The 19756-nt window shown below is 51.3% G+C and overlaps 1 long non-coding RNA gene across 1 annotated transcript in view; it reads left to right on the top strand.

Moving 5' to 3' along the window:
• Positions 1-19610, top strand: part of LOC138517018 (uncharacterized) — a 37497-nt gene extending 17887 nt beyond the window's left edge. Inside the window, exon 2 of the long non-coding RNA XR_011282341.1 lies at positions 19185-19610. This is a non-coding gene — a long non-coding RNA (uncharacterized lncRNA). The remainder of the gene's footprint in view (positions 1-19184) is intronic.
• The last annotated feature ends 146 nt before the right edge of the window (positions 19611-19756 follow it).

The following is a 19756-nucleotide window of genomic DNA, read 5'->3' as shown; positions in this document are numbered from 1 at the left end:
CGGTATTGCCATCATATCGTCATTTCCGTTTCAACTTGAAGGACCAACCCCTTCCTCCTAGAATGTTCCGCGACTTTATAAAAGCTGCTACAGCGAACCCTTCTGCGGCTGTAGCAGGACAGAGGTCCATTCCAAATGCCGTGCAGATCCAACCCAGCAGGCGTTTCAGAATGCAGGACTTTCCATTTCCACAGCCTCCAACCCAAATCTGATGCAGCTACTTGCCCTCGAACACAATCTCCTCCATAGCGAGCGAGTTCCAGCCAAGGCGCATAAGTGAGCGGTAATACCGCTGGATCTGCTGCAATCGTGGCTCTAGGCCTGCGCTTCCAGGAGGAAATACCATGCAATGAGCCCTGCTTATACAAGGCCTCCTCACCAAAACCTCCGTGTAGCAGATCCACTGGGAAGACGAGGGTTGAGGAGTAACGGTAAAGGGAGGGAGCCTGAAAAGGTGGAAGGGCTGAATATGATTGCAGGACTTTGCTTGAAAAATAGTTGGAAGTGTCTAATGAAGCGAGTGAAGAGCAGACCCGGAGGGTTGGAGGGGGAGCAAAGATCAGATCAATGCTGTGGTGTGCTTTTTAAATGTTACTTTTTTACCTGGATGAGAGCCGTAGGATTTTCTCCAGCAGCGCTTGGCCTGTTAAAGCTGATGGGAGAGATCGATATTGCAGGGCAAGTCCAGGTTGAGGGTCCAGACAGTGGGAGGGACCCTGAGTAGTTGAGGTTTTAGGAAGGGCAGCCGTGTCGGGAGCCAAGTTGTGGTAACGGCAGGCATGTGGCAGGGTAGATTACTGGGAGTAGATGAAGAGCTGGGAGCAGCGGCATGTGCCAAAGGAAAGCCGGACATGATGCAAGGAGAGGAGAGGGGAATGGGGAGGAAGGTGCAGAGGAGATTGGATCGAGGGAAGAGCCCAAAATGTCTCTGGAAGATCAAGGCCATTAGATGGTATTAGTGGACGGAAGGAGCAAGAAGCATGACTAGGCGAAAGCCGACTTTCTCCAAAAGTTGAAATGGCAGAAGTCTCATTACAGAAAGAAGCTAAAGTACCTGGAGGGAGAGACCCGATGGAAAAAAGGCAAGAGTGTGGAGGTTTAGGAAAAGCAGACTCCCATTCCAAAGGGAGATGGGACGGTGGCGAAAGATAATTGGACAAGAATCCCAGGGCCGGTGCCAGTTCTAAAGGGGTGTGAAAATGAGGCCATTGAGTAGACGTGGCAGTTATAACTGTATCCAAGATAACAGGTTTCATTGAGACCAAGAAAATGGAGATAACGCCTAGTAAGAATTAAAGAATTTTGTTGCAAACCAAGAGTAAGGGGACTGAGAGGGGAATTAGATGGAGAAATGACAATGATTGTTTGGTTACCGGAGAGGGGGGTGAGATGGTAGTACAAAGAAGCTACAGCATGTTGCCAGGACTGGACACAAATGGTGAAATGTGCATGGCAGCCCAAACCCATCCAGATTGGATGACCTTGGGAGCTGCCACCCTTGGTACAGGTCTCCATGGAGAGGAGAATATGGCAGTGGAGCTGCTACCCTTAGTACAGCTCTCCAGGGAGAGGAGAATATGACCTTGGGAGCTGCCACCCTTAGTACAGCCCTCCAGGGAGAGGATGATATGGCAGTGGAGCTGCCACCCTTAGTACAGGTCTTCAGGAGAGCAGAATATGACCTTGGGAGCTGCCACCCTTGGTACAGATCTCCAGGGAGAGGAGAATATGGCAGTGGGAGCTGCTAACCTTAGTACAGGTTTCCAGGGAGTGGAGAAGGAACACGTTACTTACCTGTAACTGTTCTCCAGCGTGGGTCTGGCATGGATTCACATGCTCATGAATATTCCCCGCCGTCAGGCTGAGGAATCCTCGGTAAAGAAAAAATCAGTATCAGTTTCGTTTCTGATCTGTCTTTCTTAGTAGTAACCAATCACTGGTCTCTGGGTCATATTGCCCCCAGCCATTGACTGCCCTCTCCCTAAGCCCCGCATCCGGCAGCCACCCTCAGATTTGGTAGCACGTGAAGTGGCAGTATGACCAAGTGAAGAGCCGCAGAGGGGTAGGCGGGAGGGTTCGCATGTGAATCCATGCCAGACCCATGCAGGAGAACAACAGTTACAGTTAAGTAACTTGTTCCTTCTCCAGCATGGGGTCTGGCATGGATTCACATGCTCATGAATAAAGAATACATAGCAGTACACACATGCACAACCACGGGAGGTGGCAAAAGGCTCAACATTAAGCAATACAAAAAACTCAACATTAAGCATCTCTTACCTCCTCACCAGGCTCAACTTAAGCGAACAGGTTGTGCAGCACTGCTTGGCCGACCCTGGACTCCTCCCTGGAATCCCGATCGACGCAGTAGAATCTCGTGAAGGTGTGCGTCGACCTCCACGTAGCAGCCCTGCAGATGTCCAGCAGGGGCACACCAGATAAGAACGCCGTAGTAGCAGCGATCGCTCTGGTCGAATGGGCTCTCGGATGGCCTGGCAGCGGTCAGTTAGCCAACTGGTGGCAGTGCATGATGCAGCCGGAGAGCCATCTGGAAATGGAAGACTTCGAGAGAGCCTTCCCTTGATTCACAGGTCCAAAGTTCACGAACAGCTGTGATGTCCTCCGAAAACTCTTTGTGCGGTCCACGTAGAACTTCAGCGCTCTAGCCACATCCAGCGAGTGTAAAGTCCTCTCGGCCGACGACGGAGACGGGAAGAAAACGGGTAACACCAGGGGCTCGTTAAGATGGAAGTCCGACTGCACATTGGGCATAAAGGAGGGGTGCGTCCTAAGCACCACCCTTGAGGCCTGGAAAGTCAAGTACGGTGCTTTGCAGGATAGGACCTGGATCTCTCCCACTCGTCGTGCGGAGGTAATGGCCACCAGGAATGCAGTCTTCCACGACACAAACTTCATCGGTGCGGAGTGCATCGGCTCGAATGGGGGCCCCATGAGCCTGGTCAGCACCACGTTAAGTTCCCACGCCGGGGCCTTCACCGACGGGAACGACCGGAACAGTCCTTTCATAAACTTTTACCAGTCGATGGGACCACAGGGACGTCCGTCCTGTGGTTCTGGTATATCTGGAGATCGCCGCCAGATGAATCTTAATGGAGGCGTGGGCCAGCCCAGCCTTTGCCAGCGATAGCAGGTACGGCAGCACTTGAGGGGCTGTAATCCGTAGGGGGTTCATCTTCTGTGCTCGGCACTAGATAGAGAACCTCTTCCACTTATGACCGTAGCATTTGAGAGTTGAGGACGCCCTGGCCTTTGCAAGAACCTCTCTGCAATCGGCCGGTATATCGTAGCCTCCAAACTCTAGTGCTGCAGGATCCAAGCCTGCAGGTTCAGCGACGCCGGGTCGTGGTGGAAGATGGCGCCTCCTTCTCTGGAGAGGTCTGCGTCCGCTGACCGCTTGATGGGAGGGGACGTTGACAAGTCCAGAAGGTCCGGGAACCAGATCTGCCTCGGCCACGCCGGTGCGACGAGGATCATCCTGCACCGGGACCTCTTGAGCTGGTTGATGAGTCGAAGCAGCAACGGAAGGAACGTATACAGGTATAGGCCATCCCAGGGGAACGAGAACACATTGCCCATGCTTCTCGGCTGGGGAAACCTGCTGGCGAACCTCTTGCACTTGGAGTTCGTCACTGTTGCGAACAGGTAGATTTGGGGTTTGCCCCATCGTCAGAAGAGTTGCTCCACCTGATCCTGGCGCAGTTCCCACTCGTGACACGCGTGCAGCTCCCTGCTGAGCGAGTCGGCGATGGTGTTTTTCTCCTGCCAGGAGGAAGGTAACCAGGAACATCCCCTGGGCGACCGCCCAGTGCCACAGATCCTGTGCCTCCTTGGATAGGGCTGGGATCTGGTGCCTCCCTGCTTCCGTATGTAAAACATTGTCGTGGTGTTGTCCGTGAAGATCCGCACCACCTTGCCCTTGAGCGACGGGAGGAACGATTTGAGAGCCCAGAACACTGCTCGGAGTTCCAGGACGTTGATGTGCAGGAGCCTCTCCTCCGGGAGCCAGAGGCCTCTTGGGTGGAGATCTCCGGTGTGGGCGCCCCAACCTTCCAGGGAGGCGTCTTTCGTCACTGTCTCCTGGTACGCTGGCATCTGAAAGTCCTTGCCCGCCGTGAGGTGCGCTCGAACGCCCCACCACTGAATCGCCTGCCGGAACACCTCGTTGAGGGGGACCCTGTCTTCGAAGGTGCCCGTCGCCTGCATCCAACGGGCGTCGAGAAATTCTTTCAGAGGGCGCATCCGTAGTCTGCAGAGGCGCACCAGGTAGATGCAAGAGGACATCATCCCCAGGAGGGACTTGATGGACCTCACCCTGGCCACGTCCGTGGCTAGCAGGTGCTGCACTTTGCCTAGAATGGTCTTCGCCCGTTCTTCCGACAGTGCCGCCAGGCGCCTCACTATCGAGCTTCGCTCCCAGAAACAGTGCCACCTGCGACGGCACCAGGTGGCACTTTGGGTAGTTTATGGCGAATCCCAGCTCTGTGAGCAGCTGGACGGTCCTCGCAGTGTTCGACAGCGAGTTCCCTCGTCCTTGAGCGGATGAGCCAGTCGTCCAGGTAGGGGTAGACGTGAATCCCCTGCAGGCGCAGCCACGCCGCCACAGGTGCTAGGCACTTGGTAAAGACCCTGGGGGCCAACTTCAATCCGAACGGCAGTGCTCTGAATTGGTAGTGGCGTCCCTGGACGACGAACTTGAGGAACTTTCGGTGACTTGAGGATGGGAATGTGGAAGTATGCAGCCTCCAGGTCCAACGACGATAGAAAGTCGCCTTCCTCCAGCTGTCCCAGTACGTGCTGGAGGGTGACGATCGTGAACTTTTGTGACCTGATGTATTTGTTCAAACGACGAAGGTCCAGGATGGGGCGCCCGCCGCCCGTCTTCTTCCTGACGAGGAAGTACCTTGAGTACACCCCGGAGCTTCTTCGGGACAAGCTCGATGGCGCCTTTCCTGAGCATCGCCCGAGTTGCGGGACGTGATTTCCTTCCTGGCCACAGGTGGAACGTGAGGGCACTTCAGGAATTCGATAGTGTCCTCTTGCCAGGGTATCCAGCACCCAACGGTCGGAGATGGACTTCCACATGCTGACTAACTTCATCAGCCGGCCTCCCACCGGGGTGCTTCGGTGGGGGCCCGATACCACAGGCGGTTCAGTCCTGTGTGGAGGTGGTGGCCTTGTCGCCCTGGCCACCTTGCCGACGGCGGCAAGGCGCTCCCTGCTTGCCGCGACCCCTGTAGGCCTCCTGAGATGAGGAGTGTGCCGCCTGGCAGTAGGACGACGAGCCACTGCTGGATCCCTTGGAGGCACCCTGTCTGCCTCCGGAGTTCCGAAAGGGCCGTCGTTGCTGAAGGGCTCCTAGGGCGCTGGCCGTCTCCGTGTCTGTCTTTATGGCTTGGAGGGATTAGTCCACCGCCTTCCCGAACAAGTTGCTGCCGTCGAACGGCATGTCCAGCACCCTGGTCTGGATGTCCTGACGGAAGTCGGTCGCCCGGAGCCAACCCCGTCGTCGTAGGCAAACACTGTTGCCCAGCTGGCGGTACCCGGTATCGCCAATATCGGTTGCCACCGTTATGGCGTGGTCCGACGCCACCTCGCCTTCTTGAAGTATTTCCAGGGCCTCGGACGTCTTGTCGTCCGGTAGGAAGTCCAATATGGGGGCCAGCTTAAACCAGAGCTCCCTGTCGTAGCGGGCCACGATCGCCAGGGTGTTGGCCGCTTTGGTCGTCGCCGACGAAATGACCCATCGCCCCATGGCGTCCAACTTCCTACCCTCGCCGTCCGGCGGGGAATTCGACGTCTAGGCTCCTGACCCCCGCTGCTTTCTTCTTCTTCGCCACCGCCGAGACGACCGAGTCTGGCGTTGGCTGGGCCCAGAGGCACAGGGGAGCAGTTTCGGGGACCCGGTACTTCTTCTCGTACCGGTCCCGTTTGGTTGGTGCCGTGGAGGGGTTCTTGAGAACCGACAGGCCCTCCTCCCAGATGTCATCGATTAGAGGCACCGCGATGACAGTCTTCCTCTTGGCCTCCCAGCGCTGATAGAGGAAACCTTCCTTTTTCTGCTCCTCCGGGCAGAGCTGGAACAATTCGGACGCCCTGGAGATCATGGCGTGGAATGAGCCAATCTCGTTGGGCGGCGAGGCCCGTGCCACGGGAGACCCGTTCCGTCGCCCTCAGAACCCGTCGTCAAGCCCATCGCACCGTCATCTCCCGACTCGTGGGAGGATGAGGAGGGAACTGTAGGCCTTACAGGGATGAGGGGAGGAGAGGGTTGGGTCCTCCGTCATTTGTTCTGAGGACTTCCCGACGGGCCAGGTTGCGGGTCCTCCGGCTTGGGCCGTGGGAATCTCGTCCTTATCTCAGAGCATAAGGACTGGATCGCAGACAAAATGGCCGCCGACCTATCCTGAGGCCTAGGTTCCGGCTGCGCCGGAAGGGAAGGCTGCTCTTCCTCGCCATCGTTATCTCCCGAGGATCTTCCTTACGGGATCGAACCTTTTCGAATTGGACTTCGAGGTTCCTCACGGCCTCGGTCAGTTCCTCCTCCGAGGCTGACTCCGAGCTTGAGGAGGCTACCGTGCCCCTCGCTTCTTCCATTATGGTGGCCATGACGATGGGCTGAAAAGCGGATTCCCTCCTTGGCGGCAGGGAAACTCTAGTCCCAGAGGCAGTCTCCGCTGGCGGGGTCTCTGTCGGCTTGGCCAGAGTCGCTGCGATCGCCTCAATAGAGGCCTTTGCCTGCTGGGTAGGGGCCTTCACCACCTTAGGTGCGTCCCGGGCCTTCTCCTTTGGGGGAGGGGCGACGCCTCGCTCCCCCTCTTCCGAGATCGGACGGGGCTTCTCCCAAAGCTTACCCGGGGTCTCGGACTTCCTCTTCCCCGAACCGGAGTGCTGGCTCCCTGGCGACCGAAGAGCCCGACCTTTCGGCGCTCCCGGAGGCAGCAGACTCGCAGCGCTTAGCCTGGTGTTGGGCCCCCGTCGCCGGGGCACCCGCACATGACTTAGAAGCCCGCTCGGACCCTTTATTCTTCTCACCCGTTGAGCCCTTCTCCAACCAGCTGGCGAGACGGGATCGACGGTCCCTCATGGTCCGCTCCGACAAGTTCTTGCAGAACTGGCAGTCCTTCTCTGTGTTTTGTCCCCATGAAGACAGAGGCATCGCGAATGTTCGTCTTCCTTAAACACATTCTGCAGCCCACAACCAGGGCAGCTGCGAAACAGCTTGGGTCCGGGTGACAAACTCGCGTCCTGGGCCATCTCGAAGTAGGCCGTGAATCTTCTGGAATCCTCCAAGTAGTTGATTCGACGAAATCTTCACCCTTGAGGGGCGTAGAAAAATCCCGTAATGGGTATCCGTTAACGGGTGTAGAAACGGTGGAGCTTGAGGCTCGATTGACCGAAAAAAGTGAAAATTCACCTGAAAAAGCGCGACACGCAGTAAAAGCTCGAGAGCTAAGCACGAGGACTCCCAACACTTGAACGTGCGGTAAAAATCTGAAGATGGCTGCCAGAGGCGGGGCTTAGGTAGAGGGCAGTCATTGGCTGTGGTCAGTATGACGCATAGATCAGTGATTGGTTACTACTACGAAAGACAGATCAGAAACACAACTGATTTCTTTCTTTACCGAGGATTCCCAGCCTGACGACGGTGAATATTCATGAGCATGTGAATCCATGCCAGACCCCATGCTGGAGAATATGGCAGTGGGGGCTGCCACCCTTGGTACAGCTCTCCAGGAGAGCAGAATATGACCTTGGGAGCTGCCACCCTTGGCACAGCTCTCCAGGGAGAGGAGAATATGGCAGTGGGTGCTCCCCCCCCCCCCCCTTAGTACAGCTCTCCAGGGAGAGGAGAATATGGCAGTGGGAGCTGCCACCCTTAGTACAGGTCTCCAGGGAGTGGAGAATGACCATCGGAGCGGCCACCCCATGTACAGATCTCCAGGAGAGCCTAATATGACCTTGGGAGCTGCCACCCTTAGTACAGCTATCCAGGGAGAGGAGAATATGACCCTGGGAGCTGCCACCCTCGGTACAGGTCTCCAGGAGAGCAGAATATGACCTTGGGAGCTGCCACCCTTAGTACAGCTCTCCAGGGAGAGGAGAATATGGCAGTGGGTGCTGCCACCCTTAGTACAGCTCTCCAGGGAGAGGAGAATATGGCAGTAGGAACTGCCACCCTTGGTACAGCTCTCCAGGGAGAGGAGAATATGGCAGTGGGAGCTGCCACCGTTGGTACAGCTCTCCAGGGAGAGCCGAATATGACCTTGGGAGCTGCCACCCTTAGTACAGCTCTCCAGGGAGAGGAGAATATGGCAGTGGGAGCTGCCACCCTCGGTACAGGTCTCCAGGAGAGCAGAATATGACCTTGGGAGCTGCCACCCTTAGTACAGCTCTCCAGGGAGAGGAGAATATGACCTTGGGAGCTGCCACCCTCGGTACAGGTCTCCAGGAGAGCGGAATATGACCTTGGGAGCTGCCACCCTTAGTACAGCTCTCCAGGGAGAGGAGAATATGGCAGTGGGTGCTGCCACCCTTAGTACAGCTCTCCAGGGAGAGGAGAATATGGCAGTGGGAACTGCCACCCTTGGTACAGCTCTCCAGGGAGAGGAGAATATGGCAGTGGAGCTGCTACCCTTAGTACAGCTCTCCAGGGAGAGGAGAATATGGCAGTGGGAGCTGCCACCCTTGGTACAGCTCTCCAGGGAGAGGAGAATATGACCTTGGGAGCTGCCACCCTAGGTACAGGTCTCCAGGGAGAGGAGAATCTGGCGGTGGGAGCTGCCACCCTTAGTACAGCTCTCCAGGGAGAGGAGAATCTGGCGGTGGGAGCTGCCACCCTTAGTACAGCTCTCCAGGGAGAGGAGAATCTGGCAGTGGGAGCTGCCACCCTTAGTATAGCTCTCCAGGGAGAGGAGAATATGACCTTGGGAGTTGCCACCCTTGGTACAGGTATCCAAGGAGAGGAGAATATGGCAGTGGGAGCTGCTACCCTTAGTGCAGGTTTCCAGGGAGTGGAGAATCTGGCAGTGGGAGCTGCCACCCTTGGTACAGCCCTCCAGGAGGGCAGAATATGACCTTGGGAGTTGCCACCCTTGGTACAGGTATCCAAGGAGAGGAGAATATGGCAGTGGGAGCTGCTACCCTTAGTACAGGTTTCCAGGGAGAGGAGAATATGGCCGTGGGAGCTGCCACCCGTGGGACAGATCTCCAGGGCGAGAATATAACGATGACGATATTGCATGTTATCTCACCCTCCCCGTTACGAGCTGTCAGGGGCTACAGCCCTTGGGCTTGATGGCAGAGACTAGTGTCAGGCGAGAGCACCTCTGCCCGAATGCAGGGTTCATGTGGTGCCACCAGGACAAGCTGGAACCCTGTGGGGGGGGGGGAGGGGTGGCAGTCTTGAAAGGGCGACCATGTGGTTCACGCCTTCCTTTACCTGCAGCTACCTGAACGACATGCACAGCTGCTATGAGCTTCAGTATTCAAGGGTGCTGAATGTAGCAGAGTCCCTGCCATCACATTCCACAAGTGAAGGTGAGAAGTGCACCTGTGCAGTGTCAAACCTATGAAGTATAGTGAATAGTGAGCTGAACAGTGCTCTGGAAGTGCAAGAAGCGCTGCCTGTGAAACACGTGTGAAGCACTCTATATTCAAAGGACCAGCTAGGTGCACATGGCAACGAAGGTCCAATCTTGGGTTTTGTTGGCATATAATCCACTTGGTACTGCACATGTATCCCTGTAGATATACCAGCTTGCCCTAGCAGCCTAGAGAAAAATGGCTTGCTTATGGTTTTTGGTGGGTTTTTATTTCTGTTTAACTTCCCTTTTTCTCATTGTTGTGGGTAAACTGATCAGTATTTCAGACAATCATTACTGGCAAACCTTGTGTACACTTGTACTCATTGCACACAGAACCTTCCAGTGCAATGGGGTTACTACTTTATCACCCTAGCTTTTTACATGTGGCATCTTTGGTTCCCTGTGTGTTGAAGACCAGCAGGTGGCAGCAGATGCTTTCTACCATATTTGCTTTATTTTTATTGTTCACCATGTAAGACTAATGTGGCTAGTGCTCTAAAATGACTGCTGCAAGGTTTTTTGCTTGCTGCTTTGGCCATATTATTTGTCCTTCCATTCTTGCCAGGTCAGGAAATCCCTTAAGTTCATACGCTTGCCTGGAAAAGCTGCTGCTTTCACAGACAATGATGTGTGTGTGTGTGTGTGTGTGGCCCGCAAGAGGGCGGGACTGTCTGGTCACAGGGTCACTGTCTGGTCACACCACATCTGTGGTGCCCGTCTAGATGTGGGGCAAATGTTCCTGATTGGATAACTACTGGTTGTTTGAATGGATGGATGCATTGATGGAATGGATGCAATTACCCTACCCTCTATTTTGTGTGTGTATGTGTCTGTGTACCCTGCTTTCTTGTTCCCTATGCAGTTGTATATCCTGATTGTCACCCTCCTATCGCTGTAAGCCCAGCCCCCTGTCACTGTTCGTGTGTCACTGTTCCCTGCCCTCCCACGTGCTTGGTTCGGGTGCTTTAAAGATGAACCATCATATCACATCACTGCGCCTACTCTCTACTATACACCATCACACAACTAGAGCACAGCTATACCCCTTCGGCCTAGCTGTTCACATACGAACACTACACCATGAACACCTCATCACCCTAATAAAACGCAGCTATCCCATGACATTCCCGTCTAGTTGCTCACATAAGCGTCCTTCAGGCCTAACGCAGCCAAACCCATTCTGGGTGTCAACCCACCAGACTGCACACATCCAACTTATATCTTCAACACCACACAACGCTAGGATGCAGCTACCATCCGGCAATTACATCAGCTGCACACAACTGGTGCACCCTACAACACTATCGCCCTCTACTGACCAGAACTGCGGTTCCCAAGGGTGTTCAACCTACAGCGCTTTGAGATCATAACAATGATAGAGTGCTTTAAAAATGCCAAGTAACATAACACGTTGCAGATCCTTACCATTGGTGGGGCTTGGACTTGCTCCCCCTCCAGATTTTGGATTAGAGGACCTCAGCAGCCAATTCATCAGATCATTGTTGGAGCCGCGAATCCAACAGCTGGCTGAAGATTTGCTCCTCTAGAGGCTCTGCGTCACTTAGTGCTACCCTGTTTGACTACCAGATCTCCGAAGACCCAAAGCGAGTTTTCAGCCCTTGGACTAGTGGGACCAACTATCGCCGCTGTTTATCATGCCCCTCTGAGCCATTGGAAATGCCCCTGGACTGACCAGCTATCTCGCCACAAGCATGGCCATTCTGCGTTCATGCCCGGTACTTTGGTCTTACCAACTTGTGCCACACGTCTTCTCCCTTTCAGCATCAAGTGATTGAGGTGGGAGTATTTTACACATGATTTTTCGAATTGGAGCGTAAATGCAAATTCAAGAGTAAAAATGAGCTTTCTCCTCTGCAAGAGTAAAACGTATCCAGCATACACCCAATGCATATGTAAAATCGGACCCGTAGCCAAAAAGAGTTGTAGAATAAAGTTGTCTGTCTTGGCTTTAACCATTTTTACACTTGTGGAAAATATTTTGCCATAAAATAACTTACAAGTACCTGGTACTTGCTTCATTTTCTAAATTCTAGAGCCGAGAAGCTGTTAAACTACTATAGATTGAGACTGATGTATTGCCTGCAGAAGAGTGTGAGTAAGCAATTGTTGGCATATGATTTACTTACAGGAACGTGCACACATAATCGTAGCAAACGTCACAAACTGCTAATCTACCTTTCCCGCTGTCTGAGGCAGGAAATTAAGGTGGATCGCCAAACACTAGTTAGCAATATCACTTCAAATAACCAAAAAGTGCATGCAAGCTGAATTGCATTATGGTTGGTATATATTTTACTGGTTTATTGTTTATGTACAAAGCCAAAAAACCATAATTCTGGCATTTACAGTTAGGAAGAAATAAAGGCAAGCGCATCACAGCAAATTCAGCCCATGACCGCTAATCACATCAGTGGTGGAAGTGGAAAAATGCAACTAGTGGTCCCCTAGTTGCATCCAAAAAGGAGGGAGTAGGATGGCCGGACAGATGGGGTGGGAGTCAGGGTGGAGTATGGGACAGAGGACCAGGATCACAAACATTGGCTGAACAGTGAAGTAGGGATTTTAATCCACTCTGTAAATTTGACCACATACCTTCCAAGCGTTGCTCAGTACAAATAGTTTGGATTTCAAGGCCTACAGTGATGTCTTAAACTTCCAAAAACACAAATTGCATAATAACACCACATGGCAACATGCAAATCTTTACATCAACATGTTAAGCCTGAATGGTAAACTAGAAGTCCCAAAATCTAGTCAATCCCACTGTAATTTCAGTGATTTAATGAAAGAAGTTGTGTAATACACTCAGATATGGAGATTGCCCTCTGCTGCCATCTAGTGGAGGAAAGTTTGCTTTTTAATGAAAATAAATACAGCGTAAACGGTACACAGAAGAAAATTAAATGCTCCGTAATGACTTTAATTACATGCGTATAGAGCCAAGATACACACCTTATCTGTAGGGCTGCCTGGAGCATGGTCTGTGACCGCAACAGGAAGGGCCACCTGTTGCTGGAACACTTTCTCTACCCTGTGAAGTGTCTGCCTTGAGGGCTGCATCACTGTTGTCTTGCATTTCTTCATAGCCAGAAAGTTGATCATGCAGCTGCATCTAACCAGAAGAATCCACAAACCCACCATTCATGGGCATTAATCACCGGAACCAGTGGTAGAAGATCGAGCCCCAGATCCATGACATCTGGGAAAATCTTGGTGGCAGGGAGAGGGATGTAAACTCAGTCTGTCCCTGCCCTCAATAGGGTAACATTGAAGTCCCTTGTCTTCCTTTCATTCACCATTTGGCCGTCTAACCTAGGTAGACTAACTTGAATTTTAAGAAAATGTTTGTAATGTCTTCAGTCTAATTGTCCAACTTTAAACACAACACATGTGAGCTGTAACGTATGCACACAGACTACCTTTGGGGGAGAAACCTTGAGGCTACTGTGACTTTGGGCACTGCTCTCGTTAGGATATTAACTTGTGACCTGGTTCCATCACTTACTGCATTTAATCTACTTATCTGCATTTAATCTACTTACCTGCTTGCTGAATAAGTCTTTGATGCATATTTGAATTGGTGGTTGTCTATATTTGTATCATGTAGTATTGTGCAATTCATTTTTCAGTCTGTTCTGAAGGCCTATAATTCTTAATTATTGTGGTCCATAACATGGACTCATTGAGGGCCTCTGACTATACTCTCCCTCCTGAGAAATGGCCTTGTCTGCTCTCCATTGCTACCTTACCTTAGTTTTATGCTCATTATTATGACTAGGGGGCCTCCTAAACTTTGTCCACCGGGCCAGATTCTAGAAATCCATCTCATCATGGACCAGGCTACATTACCTTCTACAGTTGATCAAACGTCAATGTTTGTGTAGTGGTGTCCAGCACGTCTGCACCACACTGGATGAGCTGCTAACTCCCTGTACTAGGTCAGAATATTATGAATGGTTTCTGCATGGCGTGGCACGGGGAGAGCGGGGACAGTTGCAGCTGTTTTGGTGGCAAAAACGGCTCTGCTCTGGTTTGCAATGCAACAGTAAACTATAGTTCCTTAAATGTGTAAGGAACATCTGAACTTCTCTACATGCCCACAATACTGTGCAGAGGGAACTTTAATCACCTTAACCCAAAGTAGGCCCACCTCTTAAATGTGTGCATGTCTTTCTGTAAAGCAAGTTTATTGTACAAACAGTCGGAGGAGCTCAAGGATGCCACATGTCAAACTAACCAGTCTCCTCGCACCACTCATTTTGCAACAGTAAAACACTGCCACATATTTTATTACACATGTCCCCTCCTACACACGATTGGATTTCTTTGTATAGGTTTTGATCTATTCCCACTCTCATTGGACACATTTAACTACCACCCCCTTTCTACATATCTTTGCATCAGCTCCTATTCAAAGCGCACCCCTTTTGGGGATTATTTCCATGGTAGGCCATGAAGTCGCCCTATAGTTACACATCCACACATCATACCTAATTCATTACAAGGTGCAACTGGCCAGGGACCTCTATCACCGAACGTGATTCGTGTGGTCTTTGAAATGGATACCTCAACCAGAGGGGAACAAGTTCCCTTGAACTGGCAATAAATCTTATCCACTCAGACGTGCTGGTGTCCTTTTTTCACACTAATCTATACAACTACCAATTAAGCATGCATGGCCTCTAGGCACATCAGAACCTAATCAAAACCCATAAACCATGTGTTCATTACTCCCATGTACTTAAGATTGCATCTACTCTTCACGATAGTACCAAGTCGTAAAAACCCAAGCCTGGCCGTAGCGGACCTTCTGATATCACAGCTGCCTGCTGCCTGCTCCCTTTCCTCAATCTTTAACCTTGCTATACCAGTTTCCACAATCGCCCAGTTGATTTCGACATCACAGGCTTCTGAGCCTGCCCAATCCCTCTCTGAGAGGACATGTGGCATACAGATTTGTATATTCACCAGTCCCTAAAGACCCCCATGTATGTCTGTTTTAGACTACTGTCCTCTCGGAGGTTTTTGTCTCGCATGTGAAGCTCCTCGCGGCCCAACTCTAGGCACAACGTGACAATCACACACTTACATGGTCTATATTTGCATCAGCAGATTTGACATGATCTTGCTGTGCACGTGTGAATGTATCCCCTTCAACACAAAGTAACACTAAGCCACTCCCTACACTAGCTGCATGCTAAATCGCATCATCCTAGCCACCCATATGGCGCGTGCAGTGCAAACACCTTTGTTTTTCTTTGGGACATTTTCATTTTCGACCACCCCAACAGTACAATCCATTCCCCCTCCAGCCAGGTGTACGTAGATGCTTTGTATTCATTGCCTGGTGGAGGGGCTAGTCCAGGTCTGTTTAGGATTGGCAAACTTTCTGGGTCTTGGCTTTGCCTTTTTTGATAAGTCGCAGGAATGCTGAGATGCTTTCTCTGAAGAATGTTCATTGGCCTGCTATGGATATGTTTGGAGAGCCTGTGGTACTGATTCCTTCCACAGCCTCATTTCTAGAATGATCTGCGTTCTTTTAATACCTCGCATTGTCTGGTTTGCTATCCTGGTCTGGTGAAGCTTTAGTCAGAATGTACATCAGTGTCTCCCTTGTGTGCATGTTCACTAGATCTACCATGTACGTCCAGGTCAAAGGGTATTGAAGGCAAGCGTCCCCACACAGCACGATCCTCCCCGCAATGAGAGACAATGAAAGACTCTCCCAAAATGGGAATAAGGCCAAGACAGAGTGCGGGTGAGCGTAAATGGGAGTTTATCAATCGGAATAGGGCATGCAAAGAACTCTGCAAACTCCGAGAGCGCTCTGTCTGACAATAGCAAAGACAGGCGTATATATTTACAGAAAACTTCATCAGAACCTACATACTATAGGGGGCACAAGTTCATAGGGATTGGGTGGCGATGACTAACTATAGGTGCTGCTGCGGCGTGGTTGGTCTTGGCTGGAAGACGTCACTGGTCAGCCTCGTGGGTTGGGCTGGGCCTGGCAGGTCGGCTTGAGTTCATCCGGGCGGTGTTGGTGTGCCAATGCGGCCTGTGGCAGAGATGAATGCCTTTCCTGACTTATTTGCCCTCGGCCATGCACACCGCAGTCATTCAGTCATTACAGTGTTATTCTCTTTAGTAAATCTTTCAGTAGGTTATTTTACAGGTTAATGCAACACAGGAGGAATGCACCTTGTGAGGGGTCTGGTGGCCGTTTGTCAGAGCATGATTACCTGTGTCCTGTTGACCGGTATCATAGGTCGAGGGGCTGGGTCCTGGGGCATGGAACTGGTGGTACATGTCTTTCTGTCTTGTTAGAAGTTATTATGAATGGGCCGCTGTATATTACCCCAGTGTCGGGTGTCTCGATTACACAGAGTTATAAGTCTTACGATGATCTGGTGGGTTGTGGGGTTTACGAGGGGGCGCTGGAGGATCTGTGTATTCAAACAGAGGTTTACTGCCGTGTTGTAAATAACGCAGGTGGCAGGTCGTGGTCTTGGATGCTGTAGCGGGACCTATAAATCTTTGAAGCGGCTCCAGCCTAGTTGGGGGGAGGTGGGGCAGCGCGGCGCAGGCCTCAGCTCTCTTGTCTGGCAGACTTCGCAGGGTGGGAGGGAGAATGGCCTTGCGCATATTTACAAAGGTATTTTTTCCCGTGTGTTGCCAACTTTTAGGTAAAGGACATTTAATAACATCTGTACACTCTCTTATAATATTCACTTAGATCACTCGAATACATACATTTCAACTTCATTAAACGTTTCTTGGATACAGTCACTTAGATCACTCGAATACATACATTTCAACTTCATTAAACGTTTCTTGGATACAGTCAATCTGAGCACCTTGTAACTCGTATTGCATTCTATCAACTACAGCATTTAATTATTTATATGTACATTTGCATTACGTGAGGTAGTGACCTGGTTGGTGGGACACAGAGAATGACGCCCGCCACCATGCGTGACGGGAATGACATATAAGGGTTGAGATGTCTACACAAGACTAGAGTGTTTGCACGTCTTTCTCATAAGCCTCATGTATAGTTGCATGCATCCTCCTCTGTAGTCTAGCAGCATTAGTTCAGTTATGGCAAGGGGCCGCGGGGTGTGGGTCCTTCATCGCTGGTGTCATATAAGCATGCGCTTCTACAATCATTACACAATTTTGCAGGTTAAGTCGTTTTTAACATTCATACTTGGGTTTTTCTGCTTTTATCGGAAGGCCATGCTACAGTTCTCCCCATCGCCCCGGCCTGGCTGACCGGGTCATGCTGGGAGCAGTAATACATTGTGGAAGGCGAAATGTTAGTGTTAGTATTTCGTGCAAGCTCATGTCCTTGTTCGTGGGAACGCGCTCACCGGATCTTCCAGGGTGCTGCGGAAACTCTCCAAGGGTGGGGGCCGCGCCACGGTGCGCTGAGCTCACACCATCTTTACCAGACAAAATGGTTTCTGGGCCTAGCTAGATTTTAATACGTGTGGGCAATCAATACGTGTGGGCAATGTCTCCAGCGGGTGACCCCTCCATCACCTGGGCCCGGGTGGCATGAGGGGACGCCCAATGAGCCATCTCCCTCACCTGGGGAGAAAATGCAGGCGAGGGGGGGGTCTCCTGGACCAGTCCTCCCCTACAGTATTCAGAGAGCCTGGTGATCCTCCAGGTTCTGCCAGGTCCAGAATTCTCAAAGGTGCAGAGTTGTCAGTGTGCTGGGAGGGGGCGTAGTCATGAGTATCTTTGGGGTGGGGGGGCCAGTGTTGAATGGCAATGCTGAGGAATTGGAGGAAGTGATGGTGAGGCCCCCTTAGGTTTTCCAGTTTTTATGCTCGGTAGGTGCTGCTTGGCTTAGCTTACAGTATTTAATCTCCCTTCACTTGCCCTGATGCATCTAGGCCACTTTGTACATGCCTGAAACTCCGCTGCTCATCCAGAGGTGTTGAGAGAAGAGGCCTTTTTATATTTGGAGCTTGCCTTTGGCACAGCATGAAATGCTGGAGTGTTCTTTGATTTGAAATACACACAACCTTTGCATAATAGTACAAATCAAATGATGGGATGCTTATTGCCCTAGTGCGAGCTGCTACAGGTTATGCAACAACCCCTCTCTCCTGCAGGTCATCACTTGCTCACCAGGAGTGCAAATGACCGATACAAAGATGTATTGCCTGGTAAAGTTGCAAGTCGGCATGTGTTGCTCCCACCCTCTCAATGGGCAACATGCGCAGAACCTACTGTTTCTCACTTGCTGTGAGAGATCACTCACCAGTGAGGGGTGCGAGTATTGAGGCATGACTAGACTTTCAGGCTGTTATCAAAGCATTACATTCCTGTACTCCCTGGGAATATAGTAATGTCTGTCCAACTCCCGCGGCACTACCTTTTTCAAAAGAGCAGGAGGTATTCGGTGCCTTTTTTGCTTGTGGGTCTACTTTCGGTAACTTTTGACCTGGGCAAGATGGCTGCTTGTTTGAACATTTTGGATCTAGTTAAATGAGTTGAAATCGCAATCATGTCCACTTGTTTGCTGAGGAATTCGCTTGCTTGGCCACTAAATTAATGTCTCTTTAAACTTACATGAGATCTATTCCGAGTGAATTTGCATTTATTAAAGGTTGCTTAGATAGGTGAATTATTTTTCAAGAACCAGCAAATGGCTCGTTTTTGAGGCTTGAGACTTGTCTAGTAACTGACATCTGCAGAGGCTGGTAATGATGCCTGAGGCTTTGTCAGTGTCTGGTCAGAGCAGATATTGGAGGGGGTGGAACTATAAGCTTTGTGCGCGCCACACCCCCCCCCCCCCCCTCCCCATCCTGCCTTTGCTTCATGTTTGATTTCACAACAGAATCTGGGCACAGTGGGCTTGGCTCCGCTTTTGAGTTTCATCTCAGGAAATCAAAGATCCTAAGACTATGGTTGCCATCTGAGAAATTGCATACATTTCTGGGTAGTTTATGGTCTTTGAACCCAGTCAGCTGCCTATATTGACCCCACTCTTGCACTGTAGATCACTTCTGTTGACCAGGGACGACTACTCGCTCCTATTGTATCTCTAATGTTTGAATAGGGGCTCCTGTTGGATATGAACTGTGGGGGGGGGGTGTGTATCAACCTCATGCACTCGGTGGTTCAAATACCACATTTGAACACTGGCACCCCAGCTTATTACCCTGCTTGATCAAGGTTTCTCAGAGCATAGGCTCATCAAATCTGGCCCCTGAGTGTTCTGTGACTCTTGCCGCAGTAGCTCGTGTCTGGTGCCATGTAATTATGTAATACATGCACCTGTGGAAGTTATTTTCCCTGCTATAATTCACAATGTCGCAGGATCTTTGTATGTCCTAACTTTATTTTTTTGATAACTGATATGCCATTGGCCCAGGCTCCCCTGTCTGCCTCCGATTGTACGTTTGAACTCTGGCACAGATGAAGTTTCTCCAAGTGCTGTGTATGTAAGAGTGGCCTAGTCTTTGGTGTTCTGCCATGTTGCAAACTGCTTCCATTAACCCTGAGATTATCTAACGGTAACTGTTGGTTTCTTTATTTCAGTAACACGGACATTCCTCAACATCAAATCCAGGGTGATCGTGAAGCCATGCCACCAAATGGTCTGGATGCAGAGGCAGTGCCACAACCCTTAGCCACAGATGTGGTGGTGCCACCTCCAGCAGCGCCACGTGGAGAATTGGCAGGAGCAAGGCCTTCCTTGGACAATGCACAAAGGCAACTGCCCACCAGGTCCACAAGATCGCCTTCATCTCGATCCTGTGAAATGATGAGACTGCACCACGCCCAGATTCGCGTCACCAGAGACTTATCCTCTCTGTGCGTGCGCAGCATGGATGAAGTAGCGCGCGTCCTGGCGGCTTACTCGCTCTCACTGAACCTGGATGTGGCGGCACAGGAGCAACAGCAGCGGCAGTGCACCTCAATGTACCGCAGTCTGGCTAACCTCCAGGCAGAGGCGTCCTCCGTGCTCCAAACTCAAAATGATGTCCTGGCTCGACTGAGTCTCCTTTTAAAACCGCTACCACGAACTGGCAGGGTGCCTGTGTCGACAGATCCTCGAGGAGAGGCGAGTGAGGCTTTGACAGTTGTTCCCAGACCTACCATTCCCAAGA

Source organism: Ambystoma mexicanum, chromosome 6q, assembly GCF_040938575.1.
Source record: "Ambystoma mexicanum isolate Mex_15411 chromosome 6q, UKY_AmexF1_1, whole genome shotgun sequence".
NCBI classification, from domain to species: Eukaryota; Metazoa; Chordata; class Amphibia; order Caudata; family Ambystomatidae; genus Ambystoma; species Ambystoma mexicanum.
Note: the sequence above shows the minus strand (reverse complement) of the source record. Positions and strands in the feature narration are given on the sequence as shown.